Genomic DNA, 12,415 nt, shown 5'->3' with positions numbered 1-12,415 from the left:
TACTTTGGAGGCAAGCTTGTAGGGTACGTTGCATAAACCGATGGGTCTAAACTCTAAAGTGAGCAAGGAGAACAGCATTGAGCACCTTCGGGATCAAGACTAGGACGGTATCATTAATGCTTTCCGCGCTCTCCTCCCCTCTGACATCCGGAGTACAGCTGTGGTAATCTCTTCTCGACACAAATCCCAGTAACACTGATAGAAATGGGCAGGAAATCTGTCTGGGGGCGGAGCCTTACGTACGTGGCTGGTGAAACGTTAGATCATGTACTATCGCCCCCCTGTTAGGCTGCTGTATGCTAAAAGGCCCATTAGCTATTAGTCCACTATTAGTCCAAATTAATTATAATCTAATAATCTAAATAGATAAAGCAGCCAGCCTAGGGCCTATCCAAATCGCGCAAGCAGAAACCGCTGCCCCCCCCCCCCCCCCCCCCCACACACACACACACACCGAACACTAACAGCGACCGCACCCGCCACCATGACCGCGATGACCACCTGCCCGTTTCTCTTTCCAGTCACTTTGGTTGTGAAAACAGAATGAGCTGCAGTTCAGCACTATCTTCCAGTTTATATGCTTTTCCATTTCATTAGTTTGGTACTTCGGCGTCGACCTGAATGTGTTCTTTTCCATGTCAGTCAGACAACATCTGAATATTTTGGGGATAAGAGGTTTCTCTTTAGACTTTGAGGTGGACTACGGCGAGCAACCACAATTAAACACAAAAGGATCTACTTAAACTATAGTTGAAGCACTGGTACATAATTAAGTTACTCGTACAGAATAGATATATTGAAACGAGTAATATAACTTCTGACTTTGGAAAAGCACAAAACCACTGTGGTCCACTTCAATTATACAAGTACTGGTGCATAATTTAGTGCAGACTAGACAAATAGAAAGGAGTACACTCGATCAGAGTTGAATCATTACATAATCATATGAAATATATAAAATACTACTGGATATTACTTCTTTAATTGGTAGGAGATTTGTCTTCCACAGGTTTAAGCGCAGGTACCTCCATACTTGGAGGACCAAGATTTCCCTTATAAATCCTCTCCTGTCCATGTTATTCAGATTGCCCAATATTACGGAGACGACTTTCTACTTGCGTCATATCTAGGCGTTCCTCAGGATTAAGTTTAAGACACTCCAGAGCGACTTTGCTAACCATTTCCAGGATCTCCATATCATTTTCGCTTGTAATATCATTATCAACAAAGTTCCTTACTCTTTGATCTTGACAAGCTAGAACAAAGTTTTTTGCATAACTCATATTGTCATCATATATTGCAACCCTCCTTGTGATAATCTCTATGAGAACAATTCCAAAGTTGTATACATCACTCTTCTGTGTAACTATCCCATGGACCATGTATGTTGGATCTATGTAAGCCTTGTCTCCAGTGACCCATTCAGTCTGCATGGAATTTCCTCTTGCAAGCAGCTTTGAGGTCCCAAAGTCTGAAATTTTTGGGGTGAAGCTTGCATCAAGAAGTATATTAGCAGATTTAACATCACCGTGACGAATGGTACTCTCCACTGCTGAATGCATGTATGCCAAGCCTTCGGCGGAACCAATGGCAATCCTGAGGCGTGTATCCACTAGAATGTTGTCTTTGCTTTTGAACAGAACATCATACAGACTCCCTTTCACTACATACTCATACATCAGCATTGGAACATCCATCTCTAAGCAACAACCTAAGAGCCTGGCAATGTTCTTGTGCCTCATTCCAGATTGGATTATAATCTCAGCAATGAAGTCCTTTTTGCTAGCTTCATTAACTTTGATGGTCTTCTTTATAGCCACATGTTGTGTGTCTTTTAGAGTCCCCATATAAACCTTACCAAAATGGCCCTCTCCAATAACAACCTTGTAGTTATTTGTCATCTTCTTAAGTTGTTTGCTTGTATAGATCCTTATATTCTTGACACCTTCTAGTATTGGACCACCATTTTGTTTATAGAATTTTCTGAGTTTGAGGAGTTGATGTGCCAGAACCATGAGGACAATTACAACAACTAAGGCAGCAAGGCCTACAAAATTCCAAAGTAAAGAAATAGTTTTATATAACTAGCTAACATAGCATCTTACTTACATAACTGAAGGATTAAATTCACATGCCATATCTTCGTTATCACTTAAACACCAAAATGGGTATGCAATCACTAAAATACCATAATTGAAGTGGTGTATATGTACCTACTGCAAAATTTCAATTGCATATTTGGAGTAGGGAAATTTTTGAGTGGCATATGGGCATGATTTGATTGATATATACGGAATAATGATGAAAATCCAAACCACATTAAACGTTAGAAATGCAGTATGTCTCTTAGACTCAAGTACATAATGAACTATCCATGTTTAGAAAAGGCTAGTGTAAAGGGCTAAATCCCACGGTGACGGGAAGCGGGGCAAACATCCCAAAATACTCTAGACGACGAGGACCAACGATGGTGAGAGGCCGAATAGGAAATCTCGTCTGGATCTGAACGACACCAATAGGTGGAACCGCCCCACTGGGAAACCCAATACTCACTTGTCACAACACAAGCAAGAGGGAACCAAGACCAGATAGAGTCTACGGCGTCCGAAAGTCGCATAGGCATCCGAAAGCTTGCTAGGGAGTAGCTAGGGAATCAATTGTTGCTTTCAGCAGGCAAGAGGTTTCGCAAAGGACGGATCGTAGCCAAAAAATAATATGCCCAGGGAAGAAAAGAAAAGGCAAATCTTCCTGGAGAAAGAAAAGAGTAAACCAGAAGAACCAATACTAAAAAATAAAACAACATAACTCGCCACACACATTCACCAATCACCAACATCACGGCTAACATGGCTGGCACATCGGAACCGGAAAGCAACCCCCCCCCCCTCCCCGGAGGTACCCGACATAACCTAACACAACATATGCCGATGGCGGAACAACACACATCGTAGCTATAAAGTAACGACCATCGCCATGCCCGGCAACACCTTGCGGGAGGTAGTCGGCATAACTTGACACATAGTACACCTAGAATGGACCTAGACAAAGTGGACCCAAAAAGTAGGAATTCTCCATCAATTGGGCAACACCTCGCCAGAGGTACTCGGAGTACGAAATGAATGACCACCGTCAAGGAAAATACAAACGTAGTATGAACGTACTCATTTGAAGAAAATTGAGAAAAATATGACAAATAATTCACTTAACTTTTGGGCTATAGTTTTAAATAGTTCACTAAACTTCTGGTCTATAGTAGGCTTATGCGCCAATAACGCAATTGGTCATCTAGTTTATATAAAGATAACGAGTAGACGTTATTGTTACATGATGTATAAATGACCATGAGCATGAACAAATCTTATGGAAGTGTCACCACAGTCCTTATGGCGGATATCATGTTGTAGAAAGAACTGCGCACAAGGTTTCACAATCAGGTTTCTATTGGCGTACTCTCTTTAAATAAGCTTCTAAGTTTATCCTATCTTGTGATGAATGTTAAAGAGTTGGTGATATTGGTTGATGTTAGGAAATTTCTATGGACTATTCATTTGTTATTGAACTTTTGATGTCTAGAGTTTTAATTATATAAGATTTTTCCTTCCTAAACAATAACACTTATCTTAGTTGTTACTCATTATTTCACGAAATGGGTAGAAACAATTCCAAATAAAAGTGTTGATCATAAGACTTATATTGAGATACTTAAACATGTTATCTTTACGAGGTTTGGAATTCCCTGATATCTTATGAATGATGGTGCTTTCAGAAAAGTTTTGGCTAAATATAATATAAACCACAGAGTAGCACCACCCATCCTCAGTCCAGCAGACAAGTAGAATTAAGTAGCAGAAATCAAATTAATCTTGCAAAAGACTATTAATAAATCCAGAAAAAATTGGTCTAAGAAATTGAAAGATGCACTGATATGAAAGTAAAAAGACCCCTTCGTCTCGCCCGCTCCCGCGAGCGGGGAGGCGAACCTAGCGCTGCCAACCCCTACTCCCCCCCCTTCCCTCCTCCCTCACCGCCGCCGGCACGCGCCGCCGGGCAAAGCCCGGCCGGCGTCGGTGGCGGCGAGGCCTCCTTCCCCTTCCTCGCGATGGGCTGGCGCGGGATAGCTGCATCGAGCGGAGGTGCGCGGCTCTGCAGGGCGGCAGGGCGCATCGGCGGCGGGGCGGCCGGTCGGGGGCGTCCTGGTGCGGCGGCGTGGGCGGCTGCACGGCCGGGTGTGGCAGGGCGCGCCCGTGCGGGCTGGCGGCAGTTGTCCCAGACCCAGATCTGGCTCGGGGTGACCTCCCTGGCCGGCGGCCAGTGGGCGGCGCTGGCTGAGGGCCTGGCTTGGCTTTGCTGGGCGTCGGGCGGCGGTGATGGCAGCGAGGTGACCGGCGCTTCCGCGGCTTGGTGGCGGTGGTGGCGGTGCATGCTGGCTTGATCTCGCGTTTTTTGGCGGGTTTGTCTTGGATATTGCGCTGGGATCCGGATAGGCGGCGTGGGTGGGGCAGCGGCCTGGCATGGCTGTTGCTTCGGCCGTGGGCAGCGGCGTGCGGAGGTCCGACTCGGTGGCCTCCCAAGGGCGCGGCGGCTACATGGTGGCTCGACGGCTCTGCCTGTGGCGACGGTCGGCTTTACTCTGGCGTCGGCTCGTCTGCGGTCGGACCGTGTCGACCTTCGCTCCATCTCCTCATCATCCCTGCAATTCTTCAGTCCAAGGGTTGGCCCTCTCCTAGCTGCGGTCCATCATTTGTCTCGCGCCCGATGCTGCAGGACCGAGCTCATCCCGCGCCCGGTGGCAGGACCGAGCTCGTCTCGCGCTCAGGACTGCAGGACGGGATGATGGAGGCCAGTTTTGGCCGGCCTATTGGGTCTCGACGTTGGGGGTCGTCCAGGGGTGCGAAAGGCGGGTCCTTTCCGCTCGTCTCTTGGGTTGGGGTAGTGGCGGGTCTCGGATCAGGTGGTGCCTAGGTCTTGGATACCGGGGCGGCGGCCCTGGTGGTGGTAGCGCGGTGCATTTGGGCAGAGCCCGTGGCTTGGTGCTGCCCGGTGGCCATGGCCGTGTGGGCGGCGTGGCAGCTGGGGTGTGGCGTTCGTTGGCGGTGAGTGTTGGTCGAGGTGAAAACATGTTCTTTTTTTGGACGGACCGGCGACGGCGAAGCTCGTTCCCTTCTTGAAGGCGTCGTCGCGGCTCTCATCGCCCATCGTGTTGCTCCAGGGGAAACTCTGATCCTCGGATCGGGCGGTGGCGGCACTCCGGTGTCGTTTCCTTCCTGAAGGCGCCACCTTGGAGTCCACGGATCGTCGTATGCAGCTTCATCTCTTCGTATAGGGGTGTTGTTGTTGCGCTCAGCGCCTGTGTATCATGCCTTGGGTGTGTGTGTGTTTGTTGTGGTGGCGTGCGTTTGTATCGGAATGTTTGATGATCATTGCTTTATATATAAAGCGGGGCGAAAGACTTTTTCGGTAAAGATGCACTTTGGGCATAAAGGACTACTTGTAGAAGTACCATCAGGACTACCTTTTGAGTTGGAGCATAAAGCTTGTTGGGTCATTAAAGAGCTTATCTTTTATTTTGAGCTTGGCGGAGAACAGAAGGTAGATATGAGTTTTTTAGATGAATGAAGAAGTGAAGCTTATGAGAATGCTATGTTCTTTAAAGGAAAAAGTTAAAATATGGTATGATAAATGAATTGAAAATCGAGAATTGAACATTGGCGATAAAGTACTTTTTACAAGTCCCGTTTCAGACATTTTGTATGCAAATTTCTCTCTAAGTGGGAACGACCGTATATCGTAGAAGATGTTTACCGATCCAGAGTTATGGATACAGACATTATAGAAGTAATTACACCAGAGGAGTACACCGAAAATGCAATGAGCAAGACTCCACAACCTTGGAAAAGAGTATCTCTGTTCTGGCGACAAGACGGCGGTTGGTGGATCCGTGTGCAGATTGGATCGGCCAAAGGCGGAGCCCCGGCGGCGGCCGTCGGATCCGTGGATGGCGTCGCGTGCAGCGGCGGGAGCGGAGCCTCGGCAGCGGCTGTTGGATCTGCGGATGACAGCGGTTGCGGCATGCTCTTGCTCGGTCAAAAGACCCGGTGACAACAGCCATAGCAGACGGATCCAACCTGGGCAGTTTGCATGTCCAAAACGTGCTCAGATGGATGGATCCAAGCCCGTGATGTTTGCATGTCCAAAACGTGCTCAGATGGATGCAATCCAGGTTACTGGTCACCGCTTCCTTGTGCTGTACGTGGACGTGATCCAGCAGCCTGCTCTCGGCTATTACATCTGCCGTCGCCTCGCACAAGGACGCACTGAGCCGCAGAGTCGAGCACCAGGACGCGCCAGCCCTTCGCTTGGATCCGGCCTGACCGTGTCGGCGTCGGCCGATCCGTCGTCGAACTGTGGATTTTGGTGACCATCATAGGTTCTTCGCAGGCCTGCGACGGTGATATGCCTTTCATGCTTCAGTTCAGGCCATGACACCCTGACGGGCATGGGCAGGGCTCTCTTCGGCTAGGTGGGACGGTGGTGGTGTCGATCATTGTGGTGACCACCCCGACATGCGGCGGCAGACTTGTTGTGAAGCGTGGTGATCACCGAAAGGTCTTTCTGAGGGTGGTCTCTCAAGATCCGGTGGTTTACTTCGGCGGGGAGATAAAAACTATGGACGGCGCCTTGACGCAAAGGGATGGTTGTGCAGCACCTGAGCACATCGCATGCAGCTGCTGGGATCGTGGAAAAGTGGTGGTGACAACACATATGATGTCGATGGTGGTGCTGCTTGAGCACCTGGTCTCGAGCTTCGGGGTGAAAGCCTAGGTCTGACCCGAGTTGGTTATACCTGGCAATGGCGATGCTTTTACATTGTTACCTTCTTGAAGGCATTGCTCGGATATGCTCGTTCAGGTTCTTCAGGGTGAAAACCTAGATTCTAACCTTGGATGGTTGGATCCGGTGATGGCGGCGCTTGAGCGCCAATCCCTTCCTGAAGGCGTTGCTGTTGAAGAATCTCGTCGGTCGTGTGATGTCATGGGATGGTTAGTGTGGATACGGTCATCGATTTAGTTTGTTGATCACCGATCTGATTGTTTTTGTGTTTTCTTATCGTCTGTGTATAGCTTTGGTCTTATTTGACTTTGCTATTTATCGGCGTGTTTTTGTGTGTGTGTGCGTTGATGTTGGCTGTGTGCATCTTAGTTATGTAGAGGCCGGATGTGTGCTCATTATGTTTGTATTCTCTTGATGCTTTATTCTGAGCTAATAAAATTCATCCTTTGTCGAAAATGTAATATGGTAAGGGAATCGACTGTAAAAAAATCCTATGGTGGGCCTGTCTGGTGGGCTCGAGCACTTTCCCAACTCCATCTTTTCACCCGGCGACTCCTTCCGCACGGCAGAGATTCATATAAAACCTAGGTAACACTCTTGACTGTCTTGGTGGCAAGATCAAAGGCTAGTGGTCCATGAAAAGGCTAATTGCAAGGATAAAGAAACAGAGTTAAATATGTAGATAATGTTAACTACATGCACTAGAGCTTAAGTTTTTTATTTTGCATTTTCACTTGGCTTTCTGGGGCTGAACATCATAAATTTTTCACTTCTCCTCTACTTGTTTCTGTACTACAAATACTTCTAGGTTTACGGATGAAGTACGAATGAAATGTTTACGACCAGCAATGATGAACTTATCTCCGGTCAACGGCTCCGAGGTTTTCTTTCTTTGTCCCACCCTATCGGAATGGGTAATGTTCTCCTAATTGACTCGATTCCATGCCTAGCTAATTTAATTACCATGCTGACTGCACGAAGATTCGCAAGGTTGAATAGGTTCCAGGCCGAAGTTATTTACCCCGTTATTTTATTGTTTTACTAAAAAAAAGGGCAAATTGCATATAGTGGATCCTAGTTTTTCTTACGCTTTGGCTAGCTAAGAGCAAAAATACTTATCACATGGCATATGAGGTAAGCTAAAAAAACACATGATCAATAATCAAAACAACAAAAATAATCAATTTTTAAAAAAAAAACTAACAGTGCTCTACAGTAGAGTAGTTACCTACGGTCGCCTTTGCTGCTGGACTGAATATATGTGTGCAGGTTCCTGCTTTGCCATCTCCTTTCAATCCGAATTTGCATGGACAGTCGTAGCCTCCCAGCCTGTTTCTACAGACTGCGCCACTTGAGCAGGGATACACTTGGGGTCGCTTGCATTCATCAATGTCTGAAGAATCAAAAGTTTCAGGAGTTAACGAGCAGGTAAGGACAATCTGTCGTGTGTAGGTAATCATATGAGCGTACCTTGGCAGCCGTCAGGGACGTAAGGGTTGCCAGCGTAATGGTCCCAGCACTTGCAGATATATCCAGGAGTAAAGGTTGCGTTGGCACAAGAACTGTTGCCGCTGACGCAGGCATAGTCCGGAGGCGGCGGCTGTCCTTTTGCCGGACACGCAGCCTCACCGGCGGCGAAATCAAGCGCGAGTGGGACGCCCATGGTGGTTCTGTTGAGTAGAGTGTAGTTGTACATGTCCGCCGTATAGTACTTGTACCATGACTTCTCCACCAACATGCCGTAGGCGCACGGGAGGATTGGCCACATCGCGTTAGCGGCATAACCAAAATCGACATCCAATTGCAATACCCTGGCGACCCGCGCAGGGGCGAACTCGCAGCAGCCCTCCGTGCAGGTCCCGTTCCCCCTATCTCCACTGAACACGATATTATACGCAAGGCAAGAGAATTGGAGCTCCGAAGGGTCAAAATAATAAAGTCTAGGCACGGCGCTCCAGCCGACGGCGATGAGAACGTTACGCGCCGACAAGGCGAACGGCGTGCCTCCTACCACAATAGAAACGTCCATGGAGGAGGACGCAGTATCATTTGTGCTGCAGCGGTGCGACACCGGGGCTAACGCTCGTGCCTTGCCTGTCTCCACTGATATACTCAGCAGCTCGAGCGGCGACGAATCATCATTGCCCTTGCGTATTATGTTGTTGGAAAAGAAGAGGCGGGGGGTACCGGAGGAGTGGTTGCACAAGACCTCAAAGCCATCCCGGAAGCAGCCGGTGCCGATGCCAAACGGGAAGTGGATGCTGATGTCGCCGCACTTGTCCGGGCAACCTGGACGCCGCCCTTCAGCCATGGCCGCAAGGATGACTAGTAGGATTAGCGGCAGCAGCAGCTGGAAATGTAATTGTGAGCTGGGCGTGGTGGTCATGGTGCACGTACGACTACCTCGATCCGGTATTGAATGGAATCATAGATAGAGATGAATGAATCCAAAAGATACCACATACTTGGGCTCCAGACCCTCCATTGTTATATACACGGGCATGGCCGGCCACATGCTCCTCGCCAATAGAATACTCTAAAGAGGAATGGGCAAAAATTCAAGGATGTAGACGCTTATGTAGTTTGTGTACTATAAATTTTTTAGGTTTAGTAAAGAAAAAATTGCATTCTATTTCGTGACATAAATCAGTAATGCATGTAGTAGTACCTACTGTTTGTGCAACAAGCCAACAAGCCAACTTAGAGCATCTCCAGCCGTTGGCCCCCCAAGGGGCACCTAAAATCGCCGCCTGGGGTGACCCGGCGCAAGAAATGAGCCTGAGGGCGAGTTGGCCCCCAGCCGCCGCCCCCAGGGCCGGCCCCAGACGCGAAAAAAAAACGTGCAGCAAATTTAGGCTAAGTTCGGCTAAAACACTCCAAATTTCGGTAAACTTGGGCTTATATTCGCCGATTTAAGTCGAGTAGTCGCCATTACATGTAAAAACTAATAAAAAAAACTTGCTGAAGGCCGAGAAGTCGCCGTCGTCGCCGCCATCGTCGGCCTTCTCCTCCTTGACTCAGGCGCCCCTGCTGGACCCCTCCCCGGCTGGTGGCGGCGGCGGCAGCGCGTCGTCGTCGTCGTCGCTGTCGTCGATGATGACGACTCCTCCTTCGTCGCGGCCTCGGCGGCGCTGCGCGAAGCGCCGCAGGGTGGCGCACTAGCGCTCCCTCGCCATCTTCAGGGAGTCCTGGCGTGCCCATTCGAGGGCCACGTCGTCGTCGAGCTCGACCTTGCCGTGCTCCACCTTCACCGGCGCCAGCCCCGGCTACGTCTTCACCGGCGCGAGACCGGGCTCCGTCTTCACCGGCGCGAGATCCGGCTCCATCTTCGGCTTGACGAAGCGCGGGGGAGGAGCCGACAAGGAGGCGCGCCGGCCGCCTTCGCTGATGACGATGCCGACACTGCGAGAGCGGCGCCCGAGCGGCGTCTCCGCCACGGGCTCGGCCTTGACGCCGACAACGTCGGAGTGCCGGAGGATTGAGACGAAGAGCGTGACAAGAAGAGGAGGAGGAACCGAACCTCCTTGGTGCCCATTGCCCGTCCCGTCGGCGGTGCGCCGGGGAGGCCGCCCTCGCCGGGGGGTACGCCAATGGAGGGTTGTTGCCGCCCTCGAGGTGCGTCAGCACGCCCTCAAGTGTGCGGCCGGGGACACCCCACCACAGGTGGCGCCCCTCGCTGTTCTTGGTACCGCCGACCACTGGCGCCCCGTTGGTGGACTCCAGCCGCTGCTGCTGGCGGCGCTCGGAGTACACCGCCCAAGCCGCGTGGTTGTCATCGGCGTACTGGGGCAGGGAGAGCTCGGCGTCGGTGAGGGAGGCGCGCGCGATCTTGACCTCGTCGGCGAAGTAGGACGGCTTGGCGACAGCGTCGGGCAACGGGGGAATGGACATTCCCCCATTGCTGAGCCTCCAGCCCGTCGGCCCGGCGCACTTGTCCGGCGGCGCCGGGATGTTCGCCTGGAACAGGAGCCAGGATTCCTGTTCGCGGAGCGAACGGCAGCCGAAGCCGTTGGCCGCCGCCTCGTCTCCGGGGAAACGCTCGGCCATCGGGGAGATGGGGTGGCTGGGGAGAAGAGATCGGCGGGAGAGAAGAGCTCGGCGGCGGCGCTCGGGGAGAGGTGGAGAGGTGGCACTCATCGCAGGCGAGCGAGGCCATATATAGCCGCGCCGCGCCCGTGTGTACGCGTCCGAGGGAGGGGAGGCGTCGGCGCCGCCCCGTGACGCGCCGCCCGTGAGGAATCAATGGCAAAGCTGACCGGCGGCAGCCTTGCCATTGATTCCCCGCGGGAAACCGAGGCGTCGGGAGAAGACGAGGCGGGCGGTGTCGCAGACGCGGCTGGCCCACGCCGCTTTCGCGCCAAAAACGATTCGCCCGGCGCCCCCGAGCGCCCCCCAGCGTGCCGGGTTCGGGTTGGGTCCATCGACGCCAATTTCGGCCCGAACCGACGAAAAATGGGCCCCTGAGGACGCGACTGGGCCAATTTTTTGGCGCCGGCGGCCGAAAAGTCGTCTGGGGGCCCTTGTTGGGGACGCGGCTGGAGATGCTCTTAGCAGACTCCTCATCGGTTGATCTATCATTGTTCAGTCACTTTCACAACCTACTCTTGCACAAGAGGGTTCTGCACCATTATTCCGGCCAAATTGCTCCCAGTGCTTCGCATTTTTGTCTCGGCCTCTTCATTTCCTATGTCTTCGTAATCTGTCTCTTCTTATTTCGATCGCCTCTCTATTTTATGATCCTTGGTCCGCAACAATCTCATCTCATCACCGTGACTTGTCCACCATGTATAATTAACCTTCCATCAAACCCCGTCACAGTAGGTGCCTGTGCATATAGTCCCATATATATTTCCTTTCAGTTTTATTCGTAAGCTATTATGTATTAATACTTTGTTTTGTCAAAAGGCCCAAGTTAGTTGCGCTTAATTGGGTCTATTAGTTGCATACTTGCACAGAAAACCTTTTTTTTTTGCGGAAAGCACAGAAAACCTTTTTGTATCTGTATAGAAAACCTTTTTGTATCTGGTCGCTGTCCTCGGACGAGCTAGTAGAGACGATGTGCGACAATCTGAACTTAAGCGCTAAAAGCTGGATATTCATGATGCATGAAACACTACCCCACGATGAGTTTAGGCGTATGGTGGTGACGCTATGGGCGATTTGGAGATCAAGAAGGAGAGCTGTTCATGAGGATATCTTTGATAGCCCGCTGCAGACCCATAACTTCATAACTGCCTATATGCGGGACATCCAGATCCTAGCAAAACCGAACGAAGTGACCAGCAGGAGTTCTATGGCCAGGCCTTCACATTGGTTACACCCGCCGTCGGACCATGTGAAAATTAATGCCGATGCAGCGGTTTTGAATGGGAGTATGGGTGCTGTTGCAGTGGTCTGTCGGGATTTTAATGGAGTTTTTCTAGGTGCTTCATCAATCACTTTTAACCACATACACAATTCTGTTACTCTGGAGGCTCTAGCGGTAAGAGAAGCAATGGCAATTTCGGAGGATTTATACCTTCAAAAAATTCAAATAGCATCGGACTGTAAAAGGGTGGTGGATGATATCAATCTGGGATCGGCG

General features: G+C 50.4%; 1 pseudogene; it reads right to left on the bottom strand.

The window, feature by feature from the left end:
* Nucleotides 1-980: 980 nt before the first annotated feature.
* On the bottom strand, nucleotides 981-10,722 carry LOC123076386 (wall-associated receptor kinase 3-like; annotated as a pseudogene).
* Between the last annotated feature and the right edge of the window lie 1,693 nt (nucleotides 10,723-12,415).

Source organism: Triticum aestivum, chromosome 1B (assembly GCF_018294505.1).
Source record: "Triticum aestivum cultivar Chinese Spring chromosome 1B, IWGSC CS RefSeq v2.1, whole genome shotgun sequence".
Lineage (NCBI taxonomy): Eukaryota > Viridiplantae > Streptophyta > Magnoliopsida > Poales > Poaceae > Triticum > Triticum aestivum.
The sequence above is the reverse complement of the archived record's forward strand: the minus strand, read 5'-3'. Positions and strand labels throughout refer to the sequence as shown.